General features: G+C 37.6%; 1 protein-coding gene across 1 annotated transcript in view; it reads left to right on the forward strand.

The window, feature by feature from the left end:
• The window catches only part of LOC122533382, a 227,746-nt gene that overhangs the window by 185,161 nt on the left and 22,509 nt on the right, over nt 1-20,076 (forward strand). The window lies entirely within an intron of this gene.

The following is a 20,076-nucleotide window of genomic DNA, read 5'->3' on the forward strand; positions in this document are numbered from 1 at the left end:
GATGAAAGAGTAAAAAAATCAGCAGTTACGTTTCCTGAAAAATTTTCTTAATTCAGCGAATCAACGTCCATTTTCTTTATTTCTGACGTTTCAAAATATGAGCCTTGAAGCAAGATTAGTCGACGGTGCATGAAAATAATTTAAAAAGAAATACTCCCTTCTTGAGAAGAAGGGTAAAGTCTCTCTAAAAGTGCGTGGACCAACTACAATTAACATTCAGAGTGCAAATTCACCGTGATTAGGGCAAAGTAGTTCACGTTCGCTGCAAAGTCTCAGCGAACGATTAAACACGCTGAACTTACCAAGACAGTCGCGACGCTAAACTTGAAAACGTATTTTATTCATTCCGATATTTTCCTCGTCGTAAACTTTATCACGCCGTTGCACCATTTGCTTCCAATTTCTTTCGTGCTAATTATTTCTAAACTTCTTCCACTTTCGCCACTTGTCGCAGTTCTCGACATTGTTCCTTCGTTCCTCTCGCTCGAAGGTAGCTAAGCTACCTTCAATATCGCCTCGCCATTCAAGGAAGCGAAGTGTCATTCCTTTGCTACTTTCCTCCACTTACGTCTTTAGCATTCGTTTTCACGTATCCTTCAAATAATTCCTTATCTCTCGCGCTCGTGATCACCCTGTAATTTTCCTTCCTCCTCCGTTGCCCCGGTTTCTTCCATTCATAGTATTATTCGACTTCTTTTCGTGAAACTTCTTTCATCCCCTACCGCGTCCCATTGGCAGGCTTCCCTTTACCGTTGTTCGATAACTTTGTTGGCTTTCCAATCTGTTTGCTGAATCCCTCCTCCCGTCACTTTTTCTTCCTTTCTCTCTTTCTCTCTCTCTCCTCTCCGCTTTTCATATCGCTTTGTGCATTCCAACGCGTGTATCGTCCCCCCCTTTCGTAATTGACGGGGTGACATAATGCCAGCGTAAAAATGAAGGATAATCTCCCAGTTTGTCGGAGTTTCGCTTTCAACGAATGCAGTTCTATTTTTCTCTTTCATTTTTCTTTCCTTTTTGAAGAAGCAACTTTGAATTTTCGCCTTGACGACCTGAGAGATTAATTTATAAATGTTTTATCTTTAAAAACGAGACGAGATATTTTCGTCCATCAAGTGCGTGATAATTTCTTCAATTTTTTTTTTTTTTTTTTTTCATAAAATGTATTTCACGCTAATCAAATTCTAGAAAGGATTATTAATATGTAAATCTTGGTCGTAGTCTTCTTTTCCCGTGAATTTAAACGGACAGAACATTATCTACATATTTTACGTAAAATGAAATACCAAATATTCAGAAACATCGTAAATAACGCATCAATCAAATAGCGTGAAAAAAAATCCCATTATTTCGGCTCACCGAGTAGCAACCAGCTATTTCTCTAATTTACCTCTGTCATCACATCCGTATCCCCCACTTTGCAAATGTCATTCCAAACTCGTTAAATTTTCCGGGAACGTTCTCTCCTAGCACTATCGAAACGTTTAATCACAGTCACAGTAATTATCTCTTAACAAGTACAAATGTATACAATATACATATACTTGTATTATAAGTAAATGTATATATGAATAATTCGCACAACTACAACTAGTAATTAGTATTTATTAATTAGCAACTTGAGATTTTAACTGTGTAACGACTTTTCAACGATGACTTTAACTGTTCGAATCTCCAACTGTTTGATTCTTCGACTCTTCGATTTTTCAACTATTTGACTTTCCGATTCTTCGATTCTTCAACTGTTCGAATTTTCGACTCTTAGAATTTTTGATTCCTCAACTGTTCGATTCCTCAACTCTTTGATTTTTTTAAACTGCTCGATTCCTGAACTCTTGGATTCTTTAACTGTTCGATTCCTCAACTCTTCGATTCTTTAATGTTCGATTCTTCAACTTTTCGATTCCTCAACTCTTCCATTTTTTTAACTACTCGATTCCTCAACTCTTCGAGTTTTTCAACTGTTCGATTCATCAACTCTTCAATTCTTCAACTGTTCGAATCTTCGACTTTCCGAATTTTCGATTCGTCAATTGTTCGATTCCTCAACTCTTTGATTCTTTAATGTTCGATTTCTCAACTCTTCGATTCTTCAACTGTTCAAATCTTCGACTCTTCGTTTCCATTCGTCAACTGTTCGATTCCTCAACTCTTCCATTCGTCAACTGTTCGATTCCTCAACTCTTCGACTTTTTTTAACTGCTCGATTCCTCAACACTTCGATTCTTTAATGTTGGATTCCTCAATTCTTCGATTTTGTCAACTGTTCGATTCCTCAACTCTTCGATTTTTTTAACTATTCGATTCCTCAGCTCTTCGATTCTTTAACTGTTCGATTCCTCAACTCTTCGATTCTTTAATGTTCGATTCTTCAACTGTTCGATTCCTCAACTCTTCCATTTTTTTAACTACTCGATTCCTCAACTCTTCGAGTTTTTCAACTGTTCGATTCATCAACTCTTCAATTCTTCAACTGTTCGAATCTTCGACTTTCCGAATTTTCGATTCGTCAATTATTCGATTTCTCAACTCTTCGATTCTTCAACTGTTCAAATCTTCGACTCTTCGAATTTTCCATTCGTCAACTGTTCGATTCCTCAACTCTTCGACTTTTTTTAACTGCTCGATTCCTCAACACTTCGATTCTTTAATGTGGATTCCTCAATTCTTCGATTTTTTCAACTGTTCGATTCCTCAACTCTTCGATTTTTTTTAACTATTCGATTCCTCAGCTCTTCGATTCTTTAAGTGTTCAAATCTTCAACTGTTCGATTTTTCGACTATCTCTCAACTCTCACACTCTCTTTTTATATCCTCTCACTTACATCCCTCATTCTTACCGGGTCCGACGATATTTGGATTTTTCGTTTCCAAAACGTTTTGACTTTACCTGGCCTTGGTCATTCGTCCTAAATTAATCCTACCACCAAAACCCCAAATTAACCTACGATTAACTTTCAATACCACGATACCATCTGGTAGGTTTCAGCGCGTGAAAATCGTCTCGAGGTTTTCGGTTTTCTCTTGTTCATCCGCGCGGTTCCTTAGTTCCATTATTTTCCAGCACTGGCGGGCTTTTTGCCGTCTAGCCAGCGTCACATCAAGTGGAATAGGGGTAGGAACACAATGGTCAGAGTAAGAAGGGGAGGAGGGTGGCCAAGCTTGACACACTTTTGTCGGGTGAATTTCGCGGATAAGACGCGCGGCAGGTATCTTCTGCGAGTCCTTTTGTCGATGATAGACGGCCAAGTGCGCGTCGAATTCAGGGCTCTTTGTTGCGGATAGCAACGTGCCGGTTCGAAATGAATGTGATCACCGAGTTCTATACCTTTCTCTCCCACCCGCTACCCCACCTCCTTTCAACGACCCTCGCGTCGTATCCATCTTCAATTTTTCGCCGGTAATCTGTTTCCAATGGAGGAGGATACTTCGAAGCCCGTTCCCAGGCGTAATAACGTTTAGCTCGCGGCAATTTGTCCGTGCCACATTTTTATCGTGCAGCTTTATTATCGATGATTTGTGAAACGAATTTCGCGGTCTGATTTCTCTCTCTCTTTCTCTCTCGGAATACGCCAAGGAAAACTTTGCCACTCTCTGCCGATGCAAAACGAATTGAGATATAAGTAAAATAAAAATCATTTGCAATTGAAAAGGGATAAATTAAATGGCCGAGATTCAAACGTATCTTTCGATCGGATTGAGATTTTTCGATCCTCGAAAGCTTCGCTTATCTCGGGGGGAGAGAGAAGCAGAATTTTAATTTCTTGCCAGAGGTTGCAATAGTTTCTCAGTTTTAAGTATATTTAATTATGGACGGAACAAATAACAAATTTATTACTTCTCGATCATTTCTATCCAGTGATATCAAAAAGAAAGCGAATTATTGTATACGAATTATTGTATACGACGAATTATTGTATACGGTTTGATCGCTCGTTATGGTCCGCAATCAGTTGCGTGGTTAACCTCTTACTCTGGAATGACGAATTTTTTTGTCTCAAAATTTCAATATTTCCTCAGTTTTAAGAATACTTAAGTGTTTTCAAGCATACTTAAGTAAGTTTTAAGCACACTTAAGTATAACCCAAGCAAAACAAATAATAAATTTATTGCTTGTCAATAATCTCTATCCAATGGCATCATACCGACAAGCTCGAAGAAGAAAAAGAAAGCGACGAATTATTGTAATAGATTTGGCCGCTCGTTATGGTCCGCAATCAGTTGCCACGCACGTCGAGAATTTTGTTGTCCCAAAATTTCCTCAGTTTTAAGTATACTTAAGTATAACACAGGCAAAACAAATAATAAATTTATTGCTTGTCAATAATCTCTATCCAGTGATATCACACCGACGAGTTCAAAGTGAAAGCGACAAATTATTGTATATACAGTTCGGTCACTCGTTACGGTCCGCAATCAGTTGCCAGCGCAAATGGTTGAAGAGAGTTGTTACGCAAGGTCAACACGTTAATTACAAATATATCTCGCGATTAAATCCAACATGGTGGAGCAACGTCTTCTGCAATGACGCGAAGATGTTTCACACGCGCGTCTGACGTCTCATATTGCATGCACGAGACAACGTAGGGTGAAGATTGAAGCGTAGGTGAATAAGTGGGTGGCATGGCGGTGTAATACGGCGTTGATACAACAGGCTTGCGGGAAATATATCGAAACGTGGACGGTGCATACGCAGAACTTCCCACGGTTGACAACAATCCGGAAATCGAACCTTATGGAAACGGGGACACCTGTATTCCCTTGTTTGCAGCGCCGGTCTCCCTCCAATCTTGCGCCCAACTTTATCCAGCTTTCCGCCAACTTTATTCGCCCGTCGTCGCCGTTGTTGCTCGCGAGAAAATACAAGTTAACGCCGCGTCGGATAAATAAAGAACTTCGGAATTCTGATCCTGCATTTCACGCCTCAGCGTCGCGTGAAACCATTCGTAGCGAACTTGGACGAATTTGTCATCGCGACGACGATGGAGTTCTAGAAAATTTCACGACAGTCGACACACATTAGAACTGAAAAAAAAATGTTGTTCAAATGACTAATTTACAATATTCTTCAGAATATAATTCTGCAGATTTGCACGTATTGTATTCTCAATGATTTGGATAATTTTTATAAGATGCACTAACAAATATTTGTTTTTCATTCTCTGCTGTTCATATTGCACTCTAATTTCTTCGATGCGATCTTTGTACTTTAGTCGTCGGTAGTTTTAGTGTTAAAAAATGCATTTGCGATTGTAGGCCGAGGCGTGATGTGTCGGTCGAGATCGCGAATGTTAAGAAATTCGCGTTTCTGTAATCTACGTTTAATCGGTTCAACGAAATGTATGCAGTTGTAACGCAACTGCAATAAAGCAAAAAAATTACAGAGAGAAGAGCATAACTCTTAGTTTAACCTGGAATAACCGCGCACGTCGAGAATTTTTTGCCCCAAAATTGCAATACTTTCTCAATTTTAAGTATGTTTGAGTATAACTCAGGCAAAACAAATAATAAATTTATTACTTCTCAATAATTTCTATCCAATGATATCATTCCGACGAGTTCAAAAAGAAAGCGACGAATTATTGTATACGGTTTGGTCGCTCGTTATGGTCCGCAATCAGTTGCCATGCGCGTCGAGAATTTTTTGTTCCAAAATGATAATATTTTCTCAGTGATAAGTACACTTAAGTGTGACCCAGGCGAAACAAATAATAAATTTATTACTTCTCAATAATTTATATCCAGTGATATCATTCCGACACGTTCAAAAAAAAAGCAACGAATTATTGTATACGGTTTGGTCGCTCGTTATGGTCCGCAATCAGTTGCGTGGTTGACCTCTTGCGCTGGAATGACGTGCCGCACACGTCGTGAATTTTTTGTCCCAAAAATTGCAATATTTTCTCAGTTTTAAGTATGTTTAAGTAAAGGGCAGAATAACAAATAATAAATTTATTACTTCTCAATATATTCTATCCGGTGACGAGTTCAAAAAGAAAGCGACGAATTATTGTATACGGTCGCTCGTTATGATCCGCAATCAGTTGCCACGCGCGTCGAGAATTTTTTTGTTCCAAAATGATAATATTTTCTCAGTGTTAAGTATAATTAAGTATAACTCAGGCAAAAAAAAAAACAATAAACTTACTTCTCAATAATTTCTATTTAGTGATATCGTACCGACAGGCTCGAAAGGAAAAGAAAGCGACGAATTGTATTTTATACGGTTCGGTCACTCGTTATGGTCCGCAATCGGTTGCCAGAGCCAAGTGGTTAAATTATCGAGAATATCTCATTGTCATCGGTCACGCTCATTCGTTGTAACTTTCGAAGCTGTTGAATCTCTGTGAAGGATGATCTACTTCAAGATGATCATACATTTCGTACATAGATCTCCTGAAAAACATACATTCCTAATTGCATCGTTCCTCTGACAATAACAGTATCCATAATTTTCATTATTTCGCACGCGACTGCAGACCGTTCTGCCGGGAACGAACGAAATAATTAACCTTTACGCCTAATGGCAACGCGTGCGTACTGCAGAGAAACAAAAAAAAAAGGAAAGAAAGAAATAATGATCCTTTTCCTGGGTTTAATAAATTCATCGGGATAATTGCACGTCCGTTTGCCCGACTAGCCACTCCACGTTTCTTCCCGTTCGCAACCGCGAAGCGAAGAAACGAGCGAAAATCGAACGAGATTACAATGCGAACACGTATACGCCATAACGAGAGAAATCATTTCTGTCTGCTCTACGTTCGGGTTGCGCAGGCGATCATTAATCACGCGTGGCCTGGCTCTGTTATAAAGTTATAAATTACCGGCGGGAATGTATCAAAACGCGACGGAGGGAAGGCCCTCGCGATCGAAACGAGAGAGAGAGAGAGAGAGAGAGAGAGAGAGAGAGAGAGGGGAGAGGAGAGTGTGCAGCCTTTTTACCCCTTTATCTCGTGACAGCTAATATTATCCCCTGCAAATGAGTATTCCGTAATTGAAAGCGCGCTCTAACGAGCGAACTCTTGCTTCTCGCGGTTGATACAACTCGGCAGCGATGCTTATTGATGCAATTTACAAGGAGATAAATCAAATCGGCCGGCCGTAAATTTCGCCGTATCGCGGCCGGAATCTCGAAAAGTGGTAATTTCACCCGCTGAACGACTCATAACAGGGCGTCGGACCTCGTAACTCCGAACTGTCGTGCCCGTCGTCGTTCAGGTAACACCCGTATTCGCGGATTCTTCACCTCGAGTTATTTCACACGATCGCTGCTCCTCGGGCTAGAACGTTGTTTTTCCCTTTTTCTTTAATTCAACGTGAAAATTGCAAACACTCTTGGAGGTGTCTGCAATGATACTTTTTATATATGTATGTGTGTGGTTGAAATTGCAATTTTTTTCTCACAACACACGGACGGTATGTTACGAGTCGCGAGAAAATATAGGGAATGTCTAGAACGGAGGATTTAAAAATACAATTGATTTCTTCGACGAGGAGTGAAAATGTTACAAGATCTTTATTTAAGGTTTACATTCAGTTATTGATCAACTACTTTTTGTAGGACTTTCAATGAATTTTCGAGAAATTTAAATTAATTACAATCATTTGATAATCATTGCTTTAATTTTCTTTTTAATTGGTTTATTTAGTTTAAAAGTATGCAAGTATTAAATTCAAAATATCATATCCAATTTATATGTATTAATACGATTATAGAATCGTACTATATGTATTGTTAATTTAATATTAATGAACAAGGTTACGTCCTTTATTCAAAATTTCCATTCAATTATTGGTCAATCACTACTTTTGTAAGACTTTCAATAAATTTTCGAGAAATTTAAATTAATTACAATCATTTAAATTAATTATAATCATTGCTTTATTATAATTTTTTAAATTGGTTTATTTAGTTTAAAAATATGCAAATAGTATGCAAATATTAAATTCAAAATATCATATCCAATTTATATGTATTAATATGATTATTAGAATCGTACTATGTGTATTGTTAATTTAATATTAATGAACAAGGTTACATCCTTTATTCACAGTTTCCATTCGAGAAATTATTGGTAATTATAATTAATCATTGCTCAACAACTTTCATCAGGACTTTCAATAAATTTTTGAGAAATTTAAATTAATCACTTTATTACATTAATTATCTATTATTACAATAATTTAAATTATCGCTTTATTACAACTTACTTCTTCATTTAATTTAAAACTATGTATGCATTGAATTCAAAATAGTTTAAATGTACTCTATTCAAATAAACTGTTAAAGTGTGAAATTTCTTTACAACGAAATGATGTAGTAAATCCTATTTTCATTATTGTTCCTAGAACACTAATTCCAGCGCAATAAATTCAGTTTAGTTTTCAGTGGAAAATGTATTAGTGGAAGTTTCAGCTTTCATCAGAAATTTTATTAATTCGCAACATTTGCATTACTGGAAATTTAAAGAGTCTGCTCGTAACGTATACATAAATCCTCGCGTATCTTTCGTTGTATCACATACTGTTTTCTCTGATCGAAATTTCGTACAACACCTTCGTCGTCGGCGGTTTCGTTGAAACGAACTCACCGGTTCCTCGCGGTCGTTTCGACGGTAATTAATCGTCACGGCGAAAAAGGTCGGGATCGAGAGATTGCACGCGAGACGCGATGAAGGAGTTGTTGAATAACTAATGCAGCCGTTTACCATCGTTTCCCCCGACAATTTCCACGCAATTTCATCAATAACCGGATCGGCTACACGCCGCGACGCTCGCTACCACGTTCGCGGGGACGTGCCCCGTAAAGCGAACTTCGAAATCTACATATTTTCAATTTCAATCTCATGCATTCGAGAGGAGGCGTGCCGCTCTACCGGCCAACGTTGACAACCATCGCCGAAATCGTCTCCGTCTGTTAGTTTTAACTACGAAAGCGAAAAGCGAGTTTCGTTTGCCGCGAACAGAGAAGAAAAAAAGAAAAAGAACGTGCCTCTAATCGGTGGAATCGATGCGCGGAGTGGGTGGGCGGGAGGGGGGAGGAGGTTAAAGCGAGTTTCGTGTTAAACAGCGAACAGGTGAATTTGATTTATCGAGGTTTCGTTACGTGCTTCGATTTTTGAAACTTCGAGGGCACAAATTTCATCCGATTTTTTTTTTCTTTTTTCTTTTTTCTTTTTTTTTTTTTGCACGCGCTCGAATCTTGATCGAGCGGATTTGTAGACTTTGTCCGGAGTGGTGTGCACAGATTATTCTACTATTTCCAAATAAAAAAAGGATCAAGCAATAATATTAGATGTTACGGAAGGAATTGTAAACATCATTATACGTATTACAGTACTGCAACGCTAATTAACATAAAAACAAATTGCAGACTGCAATGTTAAGTAACGTAAAAACAAATAGATAAATAAATGCCAAAATAATGTGCGATATACTGAATTATAGTTAGTTGCAGAACCATTAGATGGCGGTACCTCAAAATTCTGACTTTTCTTTTCTTTCCTTTTCTTGTCTCTCGTTTTTTTTTTTTTTTCCTTTTTTCTTTCTTCACTGTAATGAATTTTCACTCTCTCACAGGCGAATGAACTACAGGTACCTAAAAATCTATGTCGTTTAAAGAAACGAACGTGTTTTCATTTCTTTGTATCGATTTGTACCGATCATCGCGAATATACGCATGAAAATTGAAGAGCATGTTCGTTCTGTAAATTTTCCGCAGGAAAAATCCGCGGTGAAAGATCTAGCTGAAATGTAGGGTTAGCTAGGAGACGTTAGCTGAAGTTTTTAAAACGTCTTGTTTAGCGACGACGACGCGGTAATCTTCGAGGATACTGTCGATTAACATTTTCGGTCGTTCGTTGAAATTACGTTCAGTGAGACCAGCGTGTAATTACCGTTGTCGCGAGGCAAGGCATTACGTTAATCCAGCATCGCTAATCGATGGAAACGTCGGCCGGAAGGCAAAGGATGAGCGATGAGACGATGAGAAATGCGTTTAGTACCACGGTTTGGTGGTTCAACAGCACTTGGACGTAGGACGTTTAACGTCCAAGTTTCTCGGGTCAGTTATTGTCGTCGCATCACCGAGCATCGTCGGTTCTACCTCGAACAACGATTCTCAAAGCAAACACGAAAGTCCACTCCACGTTCTGGAAACCTTTTCATCTGCCTCGTAATCGTAATTCGCGAGTGGCTCGTTCATTTTCTTTTTTTTTTTTTTTTCTCGAAGCCTCTTTAACAGTGTTGCGAGGACGCGTGCACCCTTCGTACGCGATATTCTGTTTGTACAAATCCTTTTTCTCTTTTCTTCTCTCTCTCTCTTGTTTTTTTTTTTTTTTTTTTTTTTTTTTTTGTTAAGAGATGAAAAGTTGTTCGTAAGTTACTGATTATTTTGGCATTTACTTATTTATTTGTTTTTATGTTGATTAACATTGCAGTCTGTAATAATGTATATGTATAATGATGTTTCCTTCCTCCTGTAACATCTGATATTATTGCTTGATCCTTTTTTTTGGAAATAGTAGAATAATCTGTGCAACTCTTGCGTAGTTGTTGTTGGACAAAAATTCATATCTCAATTAAAATTTCTTTTATAACGTCTGATGCTATTGCTTGATCTCTTTTTGGAAATAGACGAATAATCTGTGCAACATTTGCTCGATAGTCAAAATTTTATAGAAAAACTCATACTACGTATTCCTCGATTGAAATTCCTTCTATAAACATCTGACACTGTTGCTCGAGCCTTTTTTGGAAATAAATTTTACGCCACTTTTGCTAATCTTAGGAAATCCATTTCACCAATAATATAAATATAAACGAGATTAATTACGATCGTACAGAATACTAAATGAGGAGATGAAAATAAATGCAGTTGATTAATTGTACGTGAAGAGTACAGGATTTTTGATCCTTACCAATTATTATTGCATCAATTCAGCAATAAGTAATAAATAAAATTCGAAAAATAAAGAACGACTGAAGATTAAAATATCCAAGCACATGGTGTGTATTATGTTATCGACTTAAGCCTATCATAATTATAGCTTGTTCCATTTTATTTCTTGTTCGAACGCTCTAAAATACACCACGATAAATTTTATTCTGTCTCGCGAGGAGCTTCTCACTCTCAACTTCTTCATTTTTATCGAAACACATGGCACCAAGCTCATGGTACAGCACAAAAAAAAAAAAAGAGAAAAAGAAAACATAACTTAGAAGAAATTAGAATACAATGCTAGACAATTTCAGAGCGGACACTTTATCGATTCGCGCTGTTTCCATTTTTATCTTCCTTCCGGTGTCGTTTTATTTCTTCATTTTCATTCCAATAATACCTCTTGTTTCTCTGATGACAAAGAGGGAAAAAACGACACTTTAAACGATCGTGAAAATTTTCTTCAACGAGTCAACGATCCGACTTGTTAATAAAATTACAAAAATTATTTCACTGCGAAAAAAAAAACAAAAAGAAAACACAAGATTCTACAAAGACTTGATCACTGCGCGAGCGAAAGCGGAAAATTAAATTCATCCGCATCCCGTAATGAAATATTCTTTCCCCGAACGCGGATATTAATTCTCCGGTGAAAAGGAACCGCCTCGGTTTCTTTGATTCCGTTGCTCAAACGAACACGACGGTTTCGTCGAACTCTGGCTGAATTTGCTCGCTTTCAAATTATCCCGCGTCTCTGTGCACCATCGAGGATACACAACTTGCCGAAGGAACGGAAGATATACACGAAAATATACACGAAGAAATACACGAAACGGGCGGTCGTCGCTTATTACAGGAGGGAAATTATCATCTCGGCTAGCGGACGATGTCCTTCACTTTAATGTTCGATCTTGGCTGACTTTGCTTTAACGTTTGATCTTGCGCTGATAACGCGATAGCGATGTCTGTTTTCACCACTTTGCTGTCGGGAAAATACGTCGGTGAACGCCTGTCGGTTCCCTCGCTTTTGCAGAATTCTCGCTCGGATTCCTAAGAAATAGACTAAGAAATAGACTTCCCGTCTAGGGAAAAGGTGCTTTCCTTGTCCGAGCGAATCGTTCGAATCTGGCGTTTAATTCAAGAGTTATACTTCTGAAAGAAATTAAAAACATCCAGCATTGTCAATTAACCTCTTCCACTGGAATGACGTGCCACGCAACACGTCGACAATTTTTTGTCTCAAATTGCAACATTCTCTCAGTTTTAAGTATATATAACTGTAAACAAGGCAAAACAAATGATAAGTTTATTATTTCTATAATAAGTAGTTTATTATTATATAATATGTTCTTATATTCTTGTTTATTATTATTATAGTAGGTTTATTATTTCTATAATAAATTATAGTTTATTATTATAATATAATATAAGTTTATTATTATAATAGTAAGTTTATTATTTCGATAATAAGTAGTTTATTATTATATATAATATATCATTATATTATTGCTTATTATTATTATATAATAGCAAGTTTATTATTTCTATAATAAGTTTACCACTTCTTAATAATTTCTATCCAGTGATATCATACCGACAAGTTCAAAAGAGAAAGAAAGCGACGATTTATTGTATACGGTTCGGTCACTCGTTACGGTCCGCAATCAGTTGTCAAGCGCAAGTGGTTAACCTCTGAATTATTTGTCCCAAAATTGCAATATTTTCTCAGTTTTAAGTATATCGAAACATAATTCAGGCAAAACTAATAAATAATAAATTAATAAAATAATTTATATAAATAATAATAAATTAATAAAATAATAAATTTATTACTTCTTAGCAATTTTCTATCCAGTTATATACCAATGAATTCAAAAGGAAGACGAATTACTGTATCACGGTTTGGTCACTCGTTATGGTCCGCGAATCAGTTACTAGCGCAAGAAGTTAAATCGTTAAATAACGAAATAACAAAAGATTTGACAAGCGGCGCTAATCAAACAGTCCTTCTTCTGGGCAGGTGTGTCAAGATTTATTAACGCGAAAGAGAAGAAAGGAGTTAATTAATTGTCCGGGGGAAGGGAGAAGGGAAGAACTCCTCATTTTCCGATTCAGATCGTTGGTAACACGGTTGAAAGTGATGCTCGTGTAATGTAACGAGCACCGACAACACTGACACTGCATTTAACGCTCTGAATTACAGCCTGTAGCCTTTTTTTTCTTTTTTTTTTTTTTTTTTTTTTCTTTCCCCCAAGAGGTAGTAGAAATTTCAAATGCGAGCGCGTTGAATTCCACTTCCTCGAGTCAGCGACGCGCGGCGAATGAGAAATAATAAATCGGCGCGCGAGAGGAAAAGTTTTACACACAAACCCTCGGTTTCATTCGTTTTACAGCTTAGATTACTGTTTCGAGATGCAACTCGAGCCGGGTTTTTCGTCAGTTATTGAAAAAACCAATTTCAATACCAACGGCGAGCGTTTCTTGCTTGCCTTATCAAAATCGCCGTTCCTTAATGCAGAAGCGGGTCGCTTTAATTCTTTCTCTCTCTCTTTCTCCGCGACTTTTTCATTTCGTAAAAATTACAAATCGAGATGTGACGAGAAGCACGTTATTAATAGTAATGGTAATGATTAATCTCAACTGCGTCTTTCATCTTCCTTTTGATAAACTGAAACGTTCAGCACATTTTCCTCTTAATTGAAATGTGAAACGTGTTATTCTATTTTGTTTGAAAGAGCGATCTTTCTTGCTCTTTCGAAGGATGGCAGATCGTTAAAAGAAAAAGAAAGAAAGAAATTGAATCTTACGTCGCGTCGTATTCACGAACGATCGACAACTAATTTCATCTTTGAAAATTACCGTTCTTCTTTTCTATCTTCTCTTCGAGGTGCATTATTGTCTCGAGATTGCTTCAATGAAAGAATAAAACTCGGACGAATAATCCGGGGTTTCAGTTTCTCCTCTTTGGAACGTCCTTCTCCTCACAATTTGAATCGTTAGCCTTCAGTTTAATAAGACCGAAAGGAAAATGCACGAATCGAAGATATTATTTCGTAGCTCGAAACGTTTCCCTTTCTCGAAACAATCACGAAGAACTTTTCCCAGGCGTACAATCGACACGATGCTTTAAACACCTCTAACAATTTTTTTGCGAATTTAATACTGGAATGACGCACGTCGAGAATTTTTTGTCCCGAAATTGCAATATTTTCTTAGTTTGAAGTACTTAAATATAATATAATACTTAAATATAATCCAGGCAAAACAAATAATAAATTTATTATCTCTCAATAATTTCTATCCAGTGATATCGTACCGACAAGCTCAAAAGAAAAAGAAAGCGACAAATTATTATTATATATGGTTATGGTCCGCAATCAGTTGCGGTTGTATGACGTGCCACGCACGTCGAGAATTTTTTTGTCCCAAAATTTCCTCCAGTTGTAAGTATACTTAAGTATAACCCAGGTAAAACAAATGATAAGTTTATTACTTGTCAATAATTTCTATCCAGTGATATCGTACCGACAAGCTCGAAAGAAAAGGAAAGCGACGAATTATTGTATGCGGTTTGGTCGCTCGTTATGGTCCGCAATCAGTTGCCAGCGCGAGTGGTTAATATACGTATACCTCGGTAAATATCGCATAACACTGGCTAAATTAATGATCACGTCGCGAACTTTGTCGATAGAAAGTTGCTCGAGATTTATCCTCCTTTCTTTTTCTTTTTTTTTTTTTTTTTTAAGTTACGCAACGTCCTAGTGCAATAATTTATCTCCGAAGTTCTGAAAAGGGGCAACAACTTCCCCTGCATACACTTTTGCCTTTATTTCTTCGACGGATCCCTCGAGAATAGGAAATGTTTCTTATTCAAGAAATCTCGAAGAACTTTGCGACGATTTCTGATTAAATAATTACGAGGGGAAATTTGAATTATTTAATGCTACAAGTAGCAATTATTGTTAATTTCTGGCGTGAAACGGCAAAAGATTGCAAAGAATTCGAGAGGCAGTAGGAAATTTCTCTTAATTCGACTCTCAAAAACCGATCCGCCAACAAACGAACAATTTAGTCCCCTAACCTATGCTAGATGCTCCACGAGATTCTGCATAACCGAGAATGTGAGAATGCCAGCGAGGAATTTTCGGCTGCTTTCCCCGCATTTCGCGTACGCTCCGAGAAATCCGATGCACGTACGTGTACAGAGACACGCCGGCAGTGCCCTCAACACCCAGAATCCTCCAACTCGCGATCCTCGACTGTTACGCTTATCATTAAATAATTAGAAAAAATTCTAAATTCAACTTTCGAGTCTTTTCTGTTACTAGAACCAGAAACTTTCTACGAAATTGGTGAGAAATAAATAAAATGACGTGGTGGAAAGTGAAAATTACGTCTTTAGATACTATATTATAAACTGTTATAAATTAAATCATATAATATATATAAATTATCACATTAGTACAACACCATATTATAGTTAATTTATATCATTTATTAACGCGTTTTAAAACATCGAATTTCATTTAAAAAGGTCAAGTAAATATCTGCGTTCAAACATTGGCAAACATCGTAAATCCAAAAGCATGATCATGTTATATCACATGTCATATCGTATTGCATGTATATTAATTAGTACCATGTCACAATATCATATTATAAATTAGAAAACATCGAGTTTTATTTAAAAAAAAAAACGACCAAGTAGGTAAATATCTACATTCAAACTTTGGCAAACATTACGAATCGAAATACGTGATCGTGTATCGTATATCAGTTAGTATCATACCACCATATTGTACCGTATTATAAATTGAGGAAATGTCGAATCTTATTTTTAAAAAAATCAAGTATCTATGCTCAAACATTGGCAAACATCGGGAATCGAAGAACGTGGTGAAATTTCAATTCGAACAGCATCCTCCATCCTATAAACGTAATCGATATTACAGAAAATAATAATCTTCAAAGGATTGCAACGACTGGCACGTGATCTTCTTGCATTTTCTCAGTCGGACGAAACTTGTGGACCTAAGTGCCATAACATATATGTACATATCTGCTAGTTCGCGAGCATTTTCCTTGGTTTGCCGACTGCCTGCCCTTCCCATTTGGCACGGGCACGACGTTATCACTTTGGCACGTTAACACGCGACAAAACGACGGCGTCGGTGATTCTCGATGTTGCAGTTACCGATATCGGTCGATTCGATTTCTTTCTGTTACGACGTGGATAAGGAGAAACTTCCGAGAGGTCTTCCCCTCGATCTGACTCGTCCTCGAGCCCACTTCTTAATGCCGCAGCTATTTGACCGAAATGATATTTGATCGAGAGCGTGGGCCTCTCTTGTAGAAGTTCCTTACAGATTTCTATATAGTTTTTTTTATAAATTTCTCAACGTTGACGAAGCACCAGTCACTCAACAAATTTCACGTCACGATAAAGAATCGAGCCTTGTCTCGTTAGATTTCCAACGTAAGCGATACTAATGTGACGAAACATTAATCATCCGGCTTTTACATCGAAGGATCCTCTGATGAGGTCTCTGTGTATGTACGCGAGTTAGGGGGAATTGAAAGTCGACGGAGCGTCGTCGATCGTCCGATGAAGAATTTGGTTTTACCTTTCAAATGCTTTGTAACTCTTACGAAGAATGATAAGTTGACGAGACATTAATCATCCAGGGATTTCCGCGGCGATTGCCAAGTCTCGGTCGCTCGATAATTTTTAAATCTCCCACGTGTTCAATCTACCATCGATAAATACACGAAAATAATAGGCTAGAGTGAGATGGCTCGATCATCAAATGTCAATTTTCAGCTTTTTTTTTTTTAGTGGTATATTGTATCTTGATCATAAGTCTTCTTGTTTGTTTTTTATTTAAAAAATAAGGTAAATTATAATGTAATTGAACATAGTCTCAAAAGTTTTCTGCTTATCCTTTAAACATTTTGCCGAAAAGTAACGACTTTTTTCGGAATACAGTGTGTTAATGATTCACATTTCTGTAACGAGATATCGTGGTATCGTTAGAGAAAAGACAAGTGAGTCATCGCTATCAGACTGTCGAGCTAGAACAGCCCCGTCGTCTTTGACTCATCGTGAAATTGTCTAGAATAGTTTTCTAGAGAATCATGCCAACTGAATGTAAAAGAAAACAGCAATAGAAGATTATGTCGTGTCTCATATTTTCAACTGTTAGAGCAGACCACGACGAGAAAATCTCTCAAATCTAACGTGGATGAGACAATTAAATAGGCTAAAAATTGAACTCAAAATGTGCACTTTTTACCTAGATCATCTGACCTGGATGAGACGATCTTTCGCATAAGATTTGCTCTGTTTCGCAAATCTACAATTATTCTTTAATTTTCTGTTTGTAACGTCACAAATTTATATGTATGTTTTTGAAATATCGATTTACTTCCAGAGAACTAAACTCTCAGGACCTCAAGAACCTAAGCAAATACAAATTTTCCTTGCCCCTAAAAGTCGACATACTAATTGCTGAACCATATATCTCTGGCATGCCTGCTTTCCTTAAAAACTCTAACCTTAACACATAAAAAATTAAGTAATATATCTCAAATGAGGTTTTCAAAGCTTAGATAAACAAAAAAAAAAAAAAAATATCAATCTTTTTCAAGATGTAACAATTCTTTAAATGAATGAAAGAAGTGGGCCATCACTTACCCTAAGTTTACGAAATTGCAAAGAAACAACCGTCGCCTCGATCCATCTTATTTCTCGCGCGATAAGATGGAAGACGAGGAACGAGAGACAGGCGAAGAACGAGGGAATCTTCTCAACAGCGGTGGACAAGAGAGTAGCTTACGCTCGCGATGGCTCCCTTTAGCCACTCGAGACGCCTCCACAAGACGAGAAGAGCTCTCTCTCTCTCTCTCTCTCTCTCCCTCTCTCTGGCGCTGACATTGTAAATTTTCTAAGTCAAGAATTTGCTATCGATCGCGTGCACCCCCGAGAGGGGGGAGGGTGGCCAGCTCGCCTCCGCCAACTCGGTCAGTTCGGCGTGTTGCACGGTTCTGCACGCGTTCCTCCTTCGCCCATTGACCCAATTTCATCCGGCGGCGGGGTCAGCTACGTACGTACATTGTTTCAGATCCTGTGCGCATCCATGCCGCGGCCACGTAATGAAAGTCATTCTTCAAATTCCGTCACAGGCCCCGGAGAATCGAGCAGACCCGGAGAAAACGATCAAATTTTTCCTCCGTTCCCAGCTTTCTCGCCGTTTAATTATCGCGAGAGAGTCCGCGGCTCCATTTTTATTACCAGCCATGCTCTCTGCCCCCCCTCCCCCTCCCGAGTTCAGGGGGAGGGAGGTCATTCGCTGAACGACAGTACTTCGTTTTCCTTTTTTCTTCTCTCTCTCTCTCTTTTTTTTTTAAAGCAATCTCTTTCTACTCTTTTAGAGTAATCCACCGGCAGTGGATTTTATCCTCGCACGTGCACAGCGCATTGTATTTTCTTCCTCGCGCAAGCAGATTTTTTTCCTACCGTTAAATATTCCAATATCCTACTGCAGTTAAATACTTTAAGTTTCGAAGGTTTTGCAGCGTACGATAATTGAAAAAATTTTGTCGAGACAAATTTTTGGTAAGAACGCGCGAGACTTTAACCACTTGCGCTGGAGAACCGATGATTGCGGACCGTAACGAGCGACCAAACTGTAGACAATAATTCGTCGCTTTTATTTTGAACTCGTCGGTACGATATCGCCGGATAGAAATTATCGAGAAGTAATAAATTTATTATTTATTTTACCTGAGTTATACTTAAATATACTTAAAACTGGAAAAATATTGCAATTTTGGGACAAATAATTCTCGACGTGTGTGGCACGTCGTTCGAGCGCAAGAGGTTAACCACGCAACCGATTGCGGACCATACCGAGTGACCGAACCGTATACAATACATCTCTCGTCGATTTCTTTTTCTTTCGAGCTTGTCGGTACGATATCACTGGATAGAAATTATTGAGAAGTAATAAATTTATTTATTTGTTTTGCCTGGATTACACTTAAGTATACTTAACACTGAGAAAATGTTCATCATTTTGAAACAAAAAATTCTCGACGTGCGTGGCAACTGATTGGGGACCATAACGAGCGACTTAAACCGTATACAATAATTCGTCGCTTTCTTTTTGAACTCGTCGGCATAATATCACCGGATAGAATATATTGAAAAGTAATAAATTTATTATTTGTTCTGCCTGTACTTAAACATACATAAAACTGAGAAAATATTGCAATTTTTGGAACAAAACATTCACGACGTGCGTGGCCGCTCATGCGACTCCAGTCTTCACATCCTGTTTTCACGTCTCTTTTATGACCGGCGTTAGGCAAAAATCTGATGAAACGCTACTCGGTTCGTTGCGCCTGCGTTCGTAAACACGGCGTAAAGCGCGGGCCAAAGCGAGCCAAATCAAAGAGATGTCGAAAGGAAAGAGGAACGAGTGGAATTGATCAACGAGTCAGAGAAAATTAGGAGAAGCGGGTCGCGGGCTTTTTCGAATTGAACGACGGGACAAGGTTTAACAGTTTCCGATAAAGAAGTTAAATTGATTTCGCGTTCAAAGGGAGTAAACACGAAAAATACTGTGAACGAGTAACGAACCGATAAACAGAAGTCTAAACGCGAGTCTGCATCGTGCTTCTTAATTTCTTTCGTTGGAAGTTCATCAATTAATGTTGATGTTAATGTTTGTCGACACTGTAAAAAGTTATTACAAAATTTTTATAATGTGTACAATATATTATAATATTATAATATTTTATACTGTGTAAAATAATATATTATAATATAACATAATAATTATGTATATTAATAATTTATAATTATATAAATTAATGTATATATAGTTATTATAATTATAATAATCAGTTTAGCAAACAAAAAAGGATTTGTAATATTCCGAAAAGGTGTTGAACATTGAAAATTTCTTTCACGTCTCGTACCCAAGATAATTTTCAATTTTTGAGAGGTGAGATTTTAAGAGTTTGAGATTCGAGAGAAAAAGAGAGAGAGAGAGATTATGGGTCGGAGATGACCGAAAGACCGCTGCAGGGCCATTTTTTTTTAATTTTTCGTTTCTTTACTCGAGAGTCACCTAATT

This window comes from Frieseomelitta varia, unplaced genomic scaffold (assembly GCF_011392965.1).
Source record: "Frieseomelitta varia isolate USP_RPSP 00005682 unplaced genomic scaffold, Fvar_1.2 scaffold_146, whole genome shotgun sequence".
NCBI lineage: Eukaryota > Metazoa > Arthropoda > Insecta > Hymenoptera > Apidae > Frieseomelitta > Frieseomelitta varia.